This window comes from Myotis daubentonii, chromosome 2 (assembly GCF_963259705.1).
Source record: "Myotis daubentonii chromosome 2, mMyoDau2.1, whole genome shotgun sequence".
Classification (NCBI taxonomy): Eukaryota; Metazoa; Chordata; class Mammalia; order Chiroptera; family Vespertilionidae; genus Myotis; species Myotis daubentonii.
In genome coordinates this window covers 59,375,608-59,391,980 of record NC_081841.1, presented here as the reverse complement: position 1 = coordinate 59,391,980, position 16,373 = coordinate 59,375,608, and the positions used below count along the sequence as shown (strand labels likewise).

The following is a 16,373-nucleotide window of genomic DNA, read 5'->3' as shown; positions in this document are numbered from 1 at the left end:
CAGGCAAAATAATGTATGATTTTTAAAAAAAGTTTAATTCTCTAATGAAATAAAGTTACAGAATCATGGCACTTCAACCACCCTATATTATTCTGATGCCTTTTAATAAAATAAAGAGCACATCAGAACCACTTCCTTTAAATCATTAATGACTTCATTACAAAACACGGTCCTTTTCAGGAGCCAAAATATTCACGTAAAAACTTTTCTCACCCCAATAGACAATCCGGCAATATTATGTTTGTTAATTTCAGGACTAATAACCTTCAGTAGGATTGTTGGTCAGGACTAATAACCTTCAGTAGGATTGTTGGTCAGAATCCTAGTATGTTTTCAACTTGATTCTCTATTTCCACTTTTGTGAAAGAAGCCCAATAATACAGGAAAACCTAATTTGCACAACTTAGCTTTATTTGAATTATTGGCCTTAGACCGTTGGCTTTGGCAAACTGCAACTTATATATTATACATCGCCTTATAAATAAATAGATGGTCTGTGCAAATAATCTGTCTATAAAAGTGTTCAGTTCACAATGGAGCATTTAGTAAAGGGTAAAGAAGGTCATAGTAATGGAAGTAGACTTGACCTTGGATAATAAACACATGCAGCAATACACAGAAGATGTATTATAGAATTGTACACTTAAAACCTACGTAATTTTATTATAACCCCCAATGATTTTAATAAAACATAATTTTAATATTACCCCCTATCATTTTAATTTTAATAATTTTTAAATGGAGAATTTCTTGTTTTTCCCATCAACTCTCTCCTATAAAATACTATTAGTAGGTAGTAATAATAACTGATAATATTCCCTCATGTTACAGAGATGTTGAGGTTGTCAGATAATGACTTTCAGGAGGTGATGCATATAAAACCCCTATATCCATTTCTCTTTCCCCTTTTCGAACTCCAAAAAACCTGAGTAAGTCCTTGTGAGAATCCTTAGGACACCAAGAGAATGCCAAAAAGTTACATGTTCAAATTTAGATTTCATAGACCGCAACTCAATATCTGAGTGCGTAGCTAAAGAGAAAACAAGTAATATTGCTTCAAGGCCAAAGCTAGTAAAGCAAGAGGCCCAATAAAAGATGAAATAATTTAAAATAGCTTATAGACTAAACAAGTTGAATGGAATACTCACTCTTAAATGAAGTTCTAGATCAAATATGCATAATAATTTTGATCACAAATACTAAAGTAAAATTAGGTTTCTAAGCATTTAAAATATTTTTTTAATTAATGATAGGTCCATAGATAATGAACTTAGGTACCTTATTGAGATAGAGTCACAAATCTATGTTATTGATAAAAATATTTAAAACACAATTAAAATTTTCATGACTCCTCCATGCAGCGTTTTTTTCCTTAAATTAACACGTTATTTAAAAATTAAAGATTAAAAAAAAATTTTTAGATGAGCTTTAGATCTGTAAATCCTCCAGTGGCAGGACATTACCTTGTGTAATTAATATTCTCCATGCAGCAGGTTACTCTCCACAGAGATGCTAATATTGCCCACAGTGATGGACTTACATTTTCTTATACTCCTTGAGGCTTCTTCGAAACATTCACCTTTTCCTATCTACTCATTTATCTCCTATACTGTCATATCTAATAGTGATATGCAAATATTTCTGCAGTACCTGCTGCTTTTTAAGTTCAGAAAAAGAAACTCATATTAACTTGCATTGATTCTTTGTTTTCCTTCTGACAGAGGCCTTTAGGTAAATGCATTCAAGCACTTAACTGCTACATTGAAGATACCATGCAATAAGTAACTGGGAACTATATGAATAATAGAAACAGGAGGAAACCAAGATGGCAGCATAAGTAAATGCTAGTATTCACCGCCTCTCACAATCACATTAAAATGACAACTAAAATACAGAACCACAATTCAGAACTGCCTGAAAGCTGGCTTACTGGAAGTCCTACAACTATATAAATTAATATATTTTTATTTACTTCAGAGAGGGAGAGGAAGAGAGAGAAACATCAATGATGAGAATCATTGATTGGCTGCCTTCTTCATCCCCCACACTGGGGATCAAGACTGAAACTGGGTATGTGCCCTGAATGGGAATCAAACTATGACTTCCTGCTTCATATGTCAATGCTCAACCACGGAGACATGCCAGCCAGGAAATTAGGAGGGATATCTAGGCTGCAGAGGTCTCCCATTAGAAGCAAGGAGTTCCAGCCCCACACCAGACCCCTCAACACAGGAGCAGCGGCTTTGGGTGATCCAGGGACATACTGGGAGGACCTGGATTACCTGGCACTGGGCAAGAACTCAGGGGATAGCTTCCTCCCAGACAAAAGAGCTGGCAAAGGTCATTGTTCCTAGGCTGAGACCCCCCACTTCACAGACGCAGGCACCATGTCTGAGTTTCCATCAGCTTGGCTCACACTGTTCGCTCCATCCTGGTGATTTCCTGAGATTCCAGCCTCATCCAATTTGCATCCCCACCAAAGCTGTTTGCAGCAGCTTTTCCATATGAATGGCCTGTCCTGACTCAGGCTTCAGACTTTCCTAAAATCTCTCAAATAAGCAGCAGCTGGTGTCCGCATGCCCCATACCTATCAGTAAGAGGCCCCAAGCTCAGCACTAGCAGCAGCCTGCCTTGCTTCACACCTTGGCCTCTCCTGGGCACATCTAAGCCCAACAAAAGTAGCAGGCATCTGTAGATCACTCTGTAGCTCCTGCCGGATGGCCCCAGGCAAGGCATAGGCAGTGGATCACTTTGCACCTCCTGGTTATTAGCAAAAATTATTAGTGTATGTTCAGTATGCATGCACTTTATGAAGGTAGAGACAACATGGGGGGAAAAAATATATTCTCTGTCCTCAGCAGAAAATAATCAATTTTGTCCAATGAATAAATACTCCAGAATAGTGATTTTCCATGTGAACAATATTTTAGTATCACAGATTATTGATAAAACAAAAATCTTTTCTTGAAGCAGTTCACCAATGAACTCAAATGTCTCAAGGTGAAGAATCACTGCTCTAGATGCATACTTAAAAAAAATACACTCATAGGCAAACGGTTAAAATAGTATATGAATTATACACAGTGATATGATTCTTATACTTCAGCAGACTTTAGTATTTATCTTAGTGTTTGCTTTTGAGTTTTGTGGCACTTACAATGGCCATCTGCTCCTTTCACTTTAAATACTATCTATCTTTCAGCTCCAAAACATATCTACTTCTTTCATTAAAGCCTTGTTCAATTCTTCCATCACATACTACAGTCTCCCTCTTCTGAAATCCTAGAGCTGGGGTCAGCAAATATTATCCTCCTAAATGCCAGACAGTAAATACTTTAGGCTTTGCAGGCTTAGTTACAACTACTCAACTCTGCGCTGCAGCAAGAAAGCAGCCACAGAATATATTGAAACAAACCGGTGGCTGTATTCCAGGAAAGCTTTATTTGGAAAAGCAGGCAGCTGACTGAATATGGCCCAAGAGCTATAGTTTGTCAACCTCTATTGTAGAAGATCACTGCTCTCTACCATTTATTTTGACATTTAATCCTATTCTGGGTTGTACCTTTAAACAGTGCATCTCTGAAATTACAGTCTCCTCAAGGGGTCAGGAAAGATGTCTTATATATATATTTTTTTCAGCTCTCTATGCAGAGTACTTCATCACAGCAATGCTTAATTATTTACTGATTTAAACTGATTTAAGACATGAGAGTAAGATCTAGTTGCCATTCGCATCTTACCTGCATTGAAGCATCTACTACACTGATTCTCGGGTTTCTCTAACAGACAGCCTCAACTTGCTGAGTCTTTATTCTCCCTTTAATGAATATAACCAATTATTTTTCCATTTGAGACCATATTGTATTTTCCCCCCTTATTATTATTACCTGCCACGGATATGGCCATGCAGATGCCTGTGGCGATATAATCCATCCCCTGTAGCTGCCTCTCGCTATAGTAGCTGCGTTTCACAGCTAGCTGCCTGTCATGATAGTGGGTGCCTCTCGCAATAGTGTCATCCTCTCGCGATAGAGGCTGCCTCTCAGGAGAGTAGCTGCCTGTCAACAGTGTCTGTCTCTCGCGATAGTGCCTGCCTGGGTCGCTGTCTATCAGGATAATAGCTGCCACTTGAGACAGTGCCCAGCTGAGAAGCTGCTTCTGGTGATAATAGCTAACTGTCCCGATATTGTCAGCCCCGTAGCTGCAAGTCTGGATTTATCATTCCTTCAGTCCCTACTGGTTTCTCCAGCTTCTCTGAGTTTACAAAGAGTCACAAGGTCATTCCTTTCTCTGAGCTTCCCAGTTTGGTTCCAGATGCATCCTCTAAGCCGGTAGTCAGCAAACTCATTAGTCAACAGAGCCAAATATCAACAGTATAACGATTGAAATTTCTTTTGAGAGCCAGATTTTTTAAACTTAAACTATATAGGTAGGTACATTGTTATTAACTTAATTAGGGTACTCCTAAGGCTTAGGAAGAGCCACACTCAAGGGGCCAAAGAGCCGCATGTGGCTTGAGAGCCGCAGTTTGCCGATCACGGCGTCTAAGCAATAAGGAAGCCTCATCATTCCGCTGACTCTACGTTTTAACAGATCGAAACTCATTATAGTTGACTAGTCTTTTTTTTTTTTTTTTAACATTTCTCAAGCTTCTTCCCCCTGGAATCTCTTAAAACCCACAGCATCAGTGAGTATTTTAAAATACTAATATTAAAAATATACATTGTGGTTAATCCAGATCCCCCTACTGATGAGATGTGCAACCTTGGGTAAAATACTTAAACTGCTGTGCCCTAATTCTCTTATCTGTAAAATGAGGGTCAAAAGGTTTTGAAGATTAAACTAGTTAAAACATGTAAAATAAACATGTTAGAGGATGCTTCACATATTGAAATGTTCAATAAAGGCAAGCTAATTTCACTCAAATGTTATCTCTTGGTCCAGTGTCGCTTAACTCATTTATTATACACATACAAATACACACGGCATGTTTGTCGTTTTACCTCCTATGCCATTCATCTACAAAGATAAATACTTTTAGTGAGTACCTAATTCTTAATTGTAACCAAAATTTAAAGTGGGTTTCCTTTCTTTCCTTCCTTTCAGTAGTCTATTCATTTATTCATTCATGATGCTGAGGACCAGAGATAAATGTTCAGCCATGAGATAACAGTGGGTCCTTCCATAGATGGATCTCCTGATACACTTCTATTTCTCGCCTCTGACTTCATCAGAAAAGAGGTGGTATTGAAGGCTAATTGAGTTACGAACAAGAGTTCAAACACTTACATTAATAAATAATCCTTTTCATCCTTGAACTATTCTGTACACTTCTTGACTTTCCTAAACTTGAACGTCTCCAAAAACTTAATTGCCTTAATAAAAAAAAAAAAAAAAAAAAAAAGAGCTTAACCAGGTCATGCAAAGAACATTTAGAAAAATAGAATGTTATATTAATAGAGAAAACATAAACATATGACCTATCACCACAAATGTACAGGCTGTCAATCAACCCAAAAAGGGGTTTATTTTGTGAGGGCCAGAAAGCTGAGTAAGGGCCCTACATAGAAGCAATAGAATCGAGTAACAATTGTAACTGGGTTAAACAGGCTGCCTCATTGTGCATACTTAAAGTAAACAACAGATTATTGTTTATTGAAGACACTGAAGAAACAACATATAGAAGTAAAAACAGATATCCTCTAAGTTCCTTGAAATGCCATAATCCACCAAAATGCTAAATGATATGTAAAGGTGAATTCGTTATTATTGTTAACATCCCGAAATTTGTAGTATTTGAAGAAACTGAAGGCTTATACAATTGCAACTGTGATAAAATGGCTGAAACAAATAAAAGAGGTTACAAATGCAACGTTACTGAAATTTTAGAAAAGAATCTTCATCCCATTCAGGGGCTTCAGATGAAATTTGAAGGTGGTGTTTAAGCTCAGGTTGAAGATGAGATTAAAGTGAAATATGGGAATAGCAAGAAGTTAGAGCATTTCAAGATGAAAGAACAGCATGACCAAAGGCACAGGGGACACTTCAGTTTGACTTCACTACGACGGCAGTGGGAGATGAGCCTGAAAGGCTTTCTGGAGTAACAAGGACTGAAATGTTGCTCCTCAGACCTAGGTAACGGGAGTCGCCAAAGTGTTATTTACAAGTAGGTAAGAGAGAAGTACTTCAGTTGGAGTATCTGGTGGCACGGAAGAATTAACTTGTGCAGTGAGAGACTAGAAATGACAAGATCTGCTACGAGACTACCCATGACTCTGGGAAATATGTCAAAGGTGCCGGACTCTGTGGCAGCATCAGAACAGAGGACACTTTGGATATGCAAACGTCAAGTCTTAGCAACCGACTGAGTCACAAGGCCAGGGGAGAGAGGGTCTCAAAAGCTCCCAGACTAGAATACTGTAAAATAATAAGGCCAATAAAAGCAGAGGGAGCAGCAGAAAGAAGGAAGACACAGAAAGTTCAGAAGAACCCACAAGGTGTCGGTGGTGTTAGCCACAGTAAGGGGAGCGGTCCAGCAAGACATTTGGAAAGGTCAGCCTGGAGACTACGTGAAGGTCAGGGCTGAAGATAATGACATGGGAGTTACTCCTACTGAGGTGAAAGCCAAGGCGAAGAGAAGATGAGTTTTGCCAATTGATAGACTATACACAGAAGCAAAACTCAAAACATAAACTGAGGAACACATACTTCCGTGAGTAGGAGGTAAAAGGAGAGCCAAACCAGCTGCCAATGAGCAGTCAGAGAAGTAAGAGGAGAACACAGAGGGCACGGAAGCCAATAGGAGGCTGAGGAGCAGCAGGTGCCAATATTGCCAAAAGCTGTGGAGAGTTTAAAGCAAATAAAGATTGCCTTGGCTGGTGTGCTCAGTGGTTAAAGTGTCAGCCCACGCACCAGAAGGGTCATGCATTCGATTCCCAGTCAAGGGCACATACCTGGGTTGCAGGTTCAATCCCTGGCCCCCATAGGGGTGCATGCAGGAGGCAACCAACCAATAGATGTGTCTCTCTCCCATTAATAACTTTCTCGCCCTCACCCCCTTACCTTTATCCCTCCCACCCTCCCTTCCACTGTCTCTGAAAAAATTAATGGAAAACATGGCCTCAGGTGAGAATTAACAAAAACTAAAAAACTAAAGCAAATGAAGATTTGGAGCCTAGGAGATCCATGATAATCTGATTATTAAATGTTAATAATTACATAAATCTTATGAGAAAAATCTTATCACTTCAAATCAAAGTAGTTTCACAAGAGATTATTATCTTTTAATATATTTTTATTGATTTAAGAAAGGAAGGGAAAAGGAGAGAGAATCATTGATCTGCTGCCCCTTGCATGCCCCCCACTGGGAATGGAGCCTGCAACCTAGCATGTGCCCTGATCAGGATCGAACCATGACCTCTTGGTTCATAGGTTGATGCACAACCATTGAGACATACCAGCCGGGTGAGATTATTATTATTATTATTATTATTATTGTTATCTTTTGAAGAAAAAGCAAAACAATTTCTTATTTGAAGATACTCTGATCTCAAGGATAATTTTCTTAAACATTCTCAATTTTTAACCTATTGGACAATAGTTAGTACTAGTCTTCCAAGGGATATATTTAAATGTGGAGGCAGTTTAGGTAATTACAATGACTTGAGGGGAAGCTGGGGGCATAAGGAGGACAGAGGCCATAGACACTAAATGTCGTCCAATGAAAGTCATGCATTCCCACACAAGGAACAGATGTCTGCTCCAAACACCAATAGTGTCACCTGTTGAGAACACTGTCACACACTGCTGTTTATCACTAGATGTATTTTTGGCATATTTGAGAAGAACTGATAGAACTTCAGATGCTGAAATTTTGGAGCAGTGATTTTAAAATAAGGTAAATATCATTAATATAGTTCACCCCTTAGAAGCATTTCAAGAAAATGTATGTCTTTTAGTTTTACTGTTTATTCCTATCTAATCTAGTTCCAAAGGAAATAGGTCTTCAAGAAAATTACTTAGTAGGGCAAATAAATAAATAAATAATATTCCACATACTAACTCTAATCAGAACCTGAGTAGGGGTATAGATGATTGAGATACATTTCATTGTGTTATTAGGTGAGGAAACAGACAATGTTTGCAATAAAATGTTTTCTTAAAAATACCAACATTTTATACAGATCTTTAAACAATTTCTTGCATTCACCACTCACACTAAATATTTTCAATTGAAAATTGCTGTTTTAATGCCTAGTATTACCAAGAATACATCAGCAGTTCAGATAACTGAAGCACATAGACACCTTTTATGGGACTATTCTAACTGCTTAAAACTTTTAACACAAATATCTTTACACAGCATCTTGTAGCTGTCACTCAAGTGCCCTGTAAAAGTTTTATTAACTCATTTAGGATTCAGTGAATTTTAATCAGAACATTTGCAAGACAGTTTTGGTATTAGGATAAGAAAAGTATTTTCCAAAATATATGCATCACTTATTAAACTGATATTTATAAATGACACTGATATTTATGAATGTTTATGAATATGTCTGGAGCAACCAAGCACCCATTCGTCCACTTCAAGGTGAACTAGTTTTATTATAGTCAAGTTCAAATTGTTTAACTTGTGGTTAATTTTTTCCAGTGTTCTTGATTATTACAGTTTATACTTAAACACACATAACCTCTCTTATTTACTAACTGCTAAATATGTGTGGTAAAGGTTACATCTTCCTCTAAAGTCTAGACAATGGTCCATAGGAAGCTATTCTTTCATATTATGATTGTAAGCAGCAAGTAGACTAGGCACTGTGGTTCACCAGTTAAGGGACCAATTGGGAAAATAAAGCTTTCTCTGTATGTATGTTTCTCTAGAAGTTTTTTAAAAAGTTCTATTACTTACTAAGACTTAGTATGCGGTTGTTTCCTAACACATTTCCTAATAGCTTTGATCCAAACACTGTTGAGAAAGTCTGTACAAACCAGGATGACCTCTCAGACAATGAAAGTCCATTTAGTGGTTTAGTATACAATCCAACACTGTACCCCCATCTAATGGGAAACTTGCATTCCAAAAGGTTTCCAAAAATCTGTTTAAAAGAATAAGCCAGTGATCCCTGTAACAATCTAACAGGCATAAGGCCAACTACCTACCATGCATTGAGTTATGCCTATGTATATGCTCCGCACGGTGCTAAGCATTTCACAGGCATCATATGTTTAATCTATACAACCAACACATGAAATTAATTATGGTCCCCTTCTTACACTTGAAGAAACCAGAGGGATTCCGCAACTTACACTAGCTAGTACGCGGCAGAGCCAGACTTCAGAACCCTCTGTCCTGTCCTGCCACAGAGACCTTTGTCCCACAGGGGCTCCCAGATGGAACACACATGGTCTCTACTCTCAAGGACCACATCACCCAGAAAGAGAGATAGAACATCTACCTGAATGTTATGATTCCAGATAAAATATATTAACTGGCCTCAGAGAAGTCCAGATCAAGTTTCAAGGCAGTTCAGAGGAACACAGATTTCTTGAAAATAACAAGACCTGGAGCAAATGTTTTCTGTGAGGTGGATTGTAGGGGAAGGAGGCGGGTAAAGGGCCATACAGGAGCATAACTAGTATTATTGCATGCCATTCTCTTTGTCAGGTAAAGGAGAAGACAACTTACATTTGTTATCTTTTTTGTTCAGAAAAAACCATACAAGTATTACTCCATGTTGCATAAAACTAAGTCAACCAGTGGGTCAATGGAAATTTGAACCCAGGCACCCTCATTCAGCTTCATCCAAGGCAGAAGCTGTAATACTTAGTGACTAAAACCAGGCTGCCCAGTGCTTGCCCCAGCTCAGCCACTTAGTAGCTGTGCTATTTGAACAAGCTACTTAACTCTCTGTGGCTAAATTCCTCCTCTGTGAACATGGATACTGACAGAACAACTTCATTGGGTGGTTAAAGGGATAAAAGGAGTTAATGATATACAGAATGTACAACACCATGCAATTACTACACTCTCCTTGGTTTCTTAGAGTGAATGGATTCGTCTGTCCAAAGTCTGGAAGATACTGAAGCTCAGTCTTGTTAGACCCCCAGAGCAAGGACAAGGGGCCAGGTACAGACACTCACTAGATCAGAAAGCTGTGGATTCCTAGGAAGGGGCAAAACTGAGAAAACAAGAACCTCATCCCCAAGGCAACGATCCTCCCCTAGCATAGGTCTGGTCAGGTGGTTTAGACCCCTGACCTTTTCCTCCCTAAAGATGACATCTAGGTCTCATGTGTATTTCAGCTCCAGGCCTAGAAAAGCAGCAGAGCCAGACAAGTGACCAGAACATATATACATTTGTTTTACCTAGATTTACAAAAGATTTATGATATAATCGTTTGGTTAAGTATATTTGCCAACCTTCTCAAAGTTTAAAATTTCAAAAGCCTTTTTTTTAAAAAATATGTTTATTGCCCTAGCCAGTTTAGATCAATGGATAGAGTATCGGCCTGCAGACCAAAGAGTCCCAGGTTCGATTCTGGTCAAGGGCATGGATCTTGGTTGCAGGCTCCTCCCCAGCCTGGGCCCTGGTCAGACGTGTGCACGAGGCAACCAATAAATGTGTTTCTCTCACACTGATGTTTCTCTGTCTTTCCCTCTCTCTTCCACTCTCCCTAAAAATCAATACTTGGGTGAGGATTAACCAAAAGAAAAAATTACACACACACACACACACACACACACACACACACACACACGTGCCTAGCAAGGGGCGTGTGTGTGTGTGTGTGTGTGTGTGTGTGTGTTGATTGATTTTTAAAGCAAGAGGGATAGAGAATTAGAAACATTGACGAGAAATATCATCTATCACATCATCTATCACAGTGGTTCTCAACCTGTGGGTCGTGACCCTTTGGGGGTCAAATGACCCTTTCACAGGGGTCGCCTAAATACATCCTGCATATCAGATATTTACATTACAATTCATAACAGTAGCAAAATTACAGTTATGAAGTAGCAACGAAAATAATTTTATGGTTGGGGGTCACCACAACATGAGGAACTGTATTAAAGGGTCGCGGCATTAGGAAGGTTGAGAACCACTGATCTATCAGCTGCCTTCTGCACGCCCCCTACTGGGGATCAAGCCTGAAACCTGGGCATGTGCTCTGATCAGGAATAGAACTGTGACCTCTTGGTTCCTGGGTCAAACGCTCAACCACTGAGACACATCAGCAAGGCTCAAAAGATTTTTTTAACAGAGAAATGACTTTTAGTTCTTCTAACAGGCCCTGACATACCTCAAGAATTCATTCTCTCCCCTAAGTTTTTAAACTAATTAGGCCTATTTAATGTGATTGAAAAATTACATGGGAAGCTTTGTCAAATAATAATATACATATATTTTTAGTAAAATGGATATTCTAGAAATTTCAATCTGCTCTAGGAAGGAACTTGCAAAGATTCAGAGCCAAGTTCAAACAGGAAATTCTCAGGAGTAACAGGTATCCTGTCAGTGATAAGCCTAGAATAATAGTTCCCTGTGGGAAGCATCTGGCAGTAGTATTCCAGATGTTTGTAATCCACACATTGGGTGTTTATGAATTGTTTCCTGTGCTCAATACACACTTCCAATAAGCCATGTGCAACGTTTTAAAATCTTGCATATTGTTTGTTCTTTATATATATTTTAAAACTCTGCATTGAATTTCAAAATATAAACTTTATTATTCTTTCATGTCATTTCCTAATAATTATTATTTACCAAAAACTTGTCATCTTGAAATGTTATATCTTACAGAAAAACAAGATTCTTTGTCAATTGTTTTATGGTCAAGTCTATAATCACGTTATTTACGTTTGCCATTTACAAACCATTGTATTGTTCTGATGCATTTACAAATATGTTAGTTAAGTATGAAAATATTCATGACAAGAACTTTGATTTACTCTAAATTATAGCTTTCTAAACAGGTCTTCTCTTCAAAGTGAAAATTTTTAGGACTCTATATAATGACTGAAAACATAAAATACTGGCAAATAATCAGGACAAACAAAAGATTCATTATATGAAAATCATTCTGTCTTCCAGATATAAGAAAGCTTGTTTTTATTTCCCTAGAGCTTTTATAGTTTTCTCCCTACCTGATCCCTCCAGAATTTGGCAATTCTTAATGAGTGAATCATGGCAATACATTTCTTTGCATGAATTCAGCAAGACCAGTTTCCAATTGTAGTTTTATCAACCAAGATTTTGACTGGGATGTCATGCCTAAAAGAGATATACTGACTCTGGATGTCACTAGAAAGCCTTAAGAAGCAAATAAGAGTCTCTTGAAAAAAGCCTGTCACCTTGCTTAATCATGTGGTTCATGGTAGTTTTTCCAGGTAAGAAACAAAGGTTGCTTTCCTGAGAGGTGGCAAAGGAACCTCAAGACATCATTGGGGACCTCAAAAACTTGAACAATTCATCCAAGTCTACAAGTACTGCAGGATAATGGGGCAGGTACAGAAACTCACCAGGGCAGAAAGGGGGCAAAACTGGAAAAACAAGAACTTCACTACCAGGGTAACCTATCCTCCCCTAGCATAGCACTGGTCATGGGGTTTGGACCCCCGATCTTTCATATTGCTAGTCAGGTGGTTTAGATCCCCTGACCATTTCCTCCCTAAAGGCTCCGGTGTTTTTCAGCTCCAGGCCCAGAAAAGCAGCAAAGCCAGACAAGTGACACCGTGGCTGCCTCAGGACCAGCTCAACCCCCAGACCCACTAATGATAAGAGCTTCCCACCAGTGACTGCATATAAGGACGAAACTTCAGCTCCTGGGTGCTGCCATCATCCACCCAATGTCCCCTTGGCTTGGTGCTGTGCAGCCCTTCCTTTGGATATCCCATCTCCTACCCCCTTTTCCTTAAATAAATTCAATTTTTCTTTATCCACTGTCTGAGATGGCTATGTAGCCTGCCAGCTACGTAGCAAGAAGAAAATCTTTCATATCTGTTTATACAAGGTCACTCTCAATTGTCAAAAAAATGGGGTTGAATATACAGGTTTCTAAGGCAAGACACCTTTCTCAAATTTGACTATTAGAAGATCTTACAAATATTCCTTAGACTGCTAAGTCCCTTTCAAGTTATTTGGAATGAATGTCTGTTCCACTGAGAAGGAAATTGGCTAAAAGCGAAGAGGGTAGAGGGAAGATACACTGGATGACTAGATGTGAATTTTTTTGAGAGAAGAATTCCAATCTCATTCATCTTGGTAACTACAGTTTAGTGCAGTGATGGCGAACCTATGACACACATGTCAGAGGTGACATGCGAACTCATTTTTTTGGTTGATTTTTCTTTGTTAAATGGCATTTAAATATATAAAAATAAATATCAAAAATATAAATCTTTGTTTTACTATGGTTGCAAATATCAAAAAATTTCTATATGTGACATGGCACCAGAGTTAAGTTAGGGTTTTTCAAAATGCTGACACACCGAACTCAAAAGGTTCGCCATCACTGGTTTAGTGTCTGGAATGGTTTTAGGGGTTTTAAAATGGCCAGTCTCTAGTTAGGTGTTTTCCATACACTTTGTTTCTCACAATAGCACTTCATGGTTGGTGCCCACAGTCCCATTTTCTGGATAAGAAAACCTGAGGATGAGATTGTTACATAATTACCACCTTACAAAATGCAGAACTGAGCCTGAGATCTAGGTCTAACTCTAGAGTTAGTTACCTTTTTCCATGTGAATGTATCAAAAAATGTTGGATGAAGGAATATAGAACTAAAACCAAATGTAGGTTACTTCCTTTTTATTTCAGACCCATGCTCCAAAAATATAACTCTGGATAAAGGATATTTCTTTAGATCACTTTGCTGTCCTTCCCTTCAGGAGGGTTCAAGGCCAAAAAACATAAGCCAGGTAATATAAAAGAGGAAATGCATGTCTACAAACAAATCCAGCATTTACAGGAAGATGCGCTAACTTGGACATTGGGAAATGAAATGTTAAAATTTCAGATTACTTACCACTATTAAAACACTCCCTGGAGGAAAAGAAGCAGGACCTAATTGCAAACTGTTGATTGGAATTTTGCAAAAAACTGTTTTTGAGTTCATGAGTAGTTTACAAAACACCAAGTTGCTTCAGGTAATAATGTTTCCCTTTCACTGAGATCATTGGATTCAATTACCTGCTCCCTTAGACGCCTTTAAATGCAATGTCAGAAGCAGAAAGTGGAGCTAGGGCTGCTGCACCAAGGTTAAAGAAGAGTCACCTTGCTCAGACCTCATCTACTCTCTGCCAGCCACCACCCAGCTCAGATTTTTCAGCCACACGCCCCCAAATGCAGACTTGAGTACTTGTGGTTCCAGTGGCACAGCACATAGCTGCAGGGCTTCTTGAGCTGTTTGGGTTGAGCCATAAAGCACGGGATGCCAGGAGTGGACATCCAGCGCCCACTGCTTCCTCTTGCCCAGTCATTTTCATATCATTCTCATTATGGATCGCTATTTTATTCCTCTGGTGCGTCTCTCATTAGATCCAGGAAGCGAGGAGATGAAATATTAGCTTTCCTACTTCCACCAGCCCGCTCTCACGCAACCCAGCCCTCTCCGTATTACTTCTGCAAAAGTGTAGGCAGACACTTGTAGGGAAACCACGCCTCATTCCTCTCGCGTGCGAGGTGTGTGTGTGTGTGTGTGTGTGTGTGTGTGTGTGTGTGTGATTTTTTTTAATACACTTGGCGCAGACCACAAAAAGCCCTGGCTAGTCCTACCGGGAAAGTGGCCCTAGCTCACAACCGCCCTTGCCAAACCAGTCTGCAATCCCTTTGGCGGAAGTAAGGGAGAAAAGCGGGTGTGGAGAGCAGCTGCGGGGCAGCATCCGAAAGTCTGCAGTTCGCCCTTGAGCCGCCGCCAGCCTCCCGCGCCACCTGGCCCGGTGCCCCCAACGTGGCGCAGGAGACTCGGAAACCCAGGGTGAGCCGGGGCAGCAGACTCTCTGAAAGTCACAATCCCCCCCGGCCAGAGCTCATACCTCCACAGCTCACACCTTTCCATCCGCCTCCCACCCCACCGAGACCTGGGGACCTAAAACAGAAGGAAGACAGCCTCCCTGGTACTACGTCCCCTCCCAGCCTCTCCGAGCCCCGACCTTCTGCTAAAAGAGAAGACGGTCCCTACGCACAGTGACAGCCAGCCCCATCCTCGCCCCGACCCCCTGCAGCAATCAGGCCGCCCCCGGAGGCTCCCGGTGCCCGGGGAGGGATGCTGATGAGAAGGGCGGGATGCTGGGGACACGCCGGACGGGAACCAGCCCCGGAAGACTCCTGGGCCAAGAAGAGGGGGAAGCACCGCTCCAGAAGAGTCTCCGTGCAAAAGCTCAAGACGTGGGCAACTCCTGGCCGTGAGCACGCGGGCGCACGGGGAGCCCCTTTCCCGGGACCCCTCGGAGCCCCTCCTCCACGCGTGCGCCCCGAGCCCGCAGCTGCCGCGCCGCGGTCCGCGCGCAGGGGGACGCGAGCTCCGCGCAGGGGGGGCAGCTCTGGGGGTTGTTTGTTTTTGCCTCTAGAAGGGCTCCCTGGCAAACGGCGTTTGGCGTGTTTGTCACCGGCGGGCCGTAAGTTTCTGCACACGCGTGCGGCTCCCGGGGCGGCGGGTGAAGTCGCACGCTCGCCCGCCTCCCCGCGGGCGCCCGCCCCTCTCCTCCTCCTCCTCCTCCTCCTCCTCCTCCCGGGCTGCAGGCGAGCACTTTACCTGGCGCTGGCACCGGGTGGGCACCGCCGCTCTCCGCTCCCTCCGAGCCGCAGCCGGCTCGCCTCGCCGTCCCCGGGGGACTGCAATTATTTATTTATTTATGGCCCCTGACGTGTCCTCGCCCGCCACAGCCAGAGGTGGAAGAGGAGGAGGAGGCGGGAGGGGAGGCGCGGCCGCGGAGCGCCCTCGTGGGTGCCCCGGAGCGGGCCGGGCGGGAGCGGGGCGGGAGGGGGCGGGCAGGGGAGGGAGGGGTGGAGGACCCGGGCCAGCGCCATCCTCTCGGCAGGAACCCGCCCGGCCGCGGGAGGGGACAAACCGCCGCCCTGTGAGTCCGGGAGGACTGAGCATGCTCCAAGCGATTGTCAACGCGGGAGGCACTTTCTCCAGGGCTCGGGGCACTCCACTTCAGGTTTTAGTTTTGGCCGAGAGGGAACGCCGAAAGTCGGAGAGAGGAAAGAGTTGTTGGCAGATCGGCCCTGACACGCTCTCAGGTGTGCCGCGGTTCTGTGTAGATACCCCGGGGGTTGTGCAACGTACAGCTCAGAAAAGCCTGCAAAAGCGGAAGAGCCTGGCAGAGTGCAGGGCGACTGGGAGATGCTCTTTGTGAGCTGGGAGGGGGAC

The 16,373-nt window shown here is 41.7% G+C and overlaps 1 protein-coding gene across 3 annotated transcripts in view; it reads right to left on the bottom strand.

The window, feature by feature from the left end:
- SLC16A7 (solute carrier family 16 member 7) overlaps window positions 1–15,959 on the bottom strand; it is a 162,229-nt gene extending 146,270 nt beyond the window's left edge. For 2 of the 3 annotated variants that reach the window (XM_059683441.1, XM_059683439.1), the window contains exon 1: window positions 15,753–15,958. The gene's annotated coding sequence lies outside the window, so the exon portion shown is untranslated. Of the gene's footprint in view, window positions 1–15,752 lie in introns of all 3 variants that reach the window. The other variant, XM_059683440.1, reaches the window with a different exon arrangement.
- Window positions 15,960–16,373: the final 414 nt, after the last annotated feature.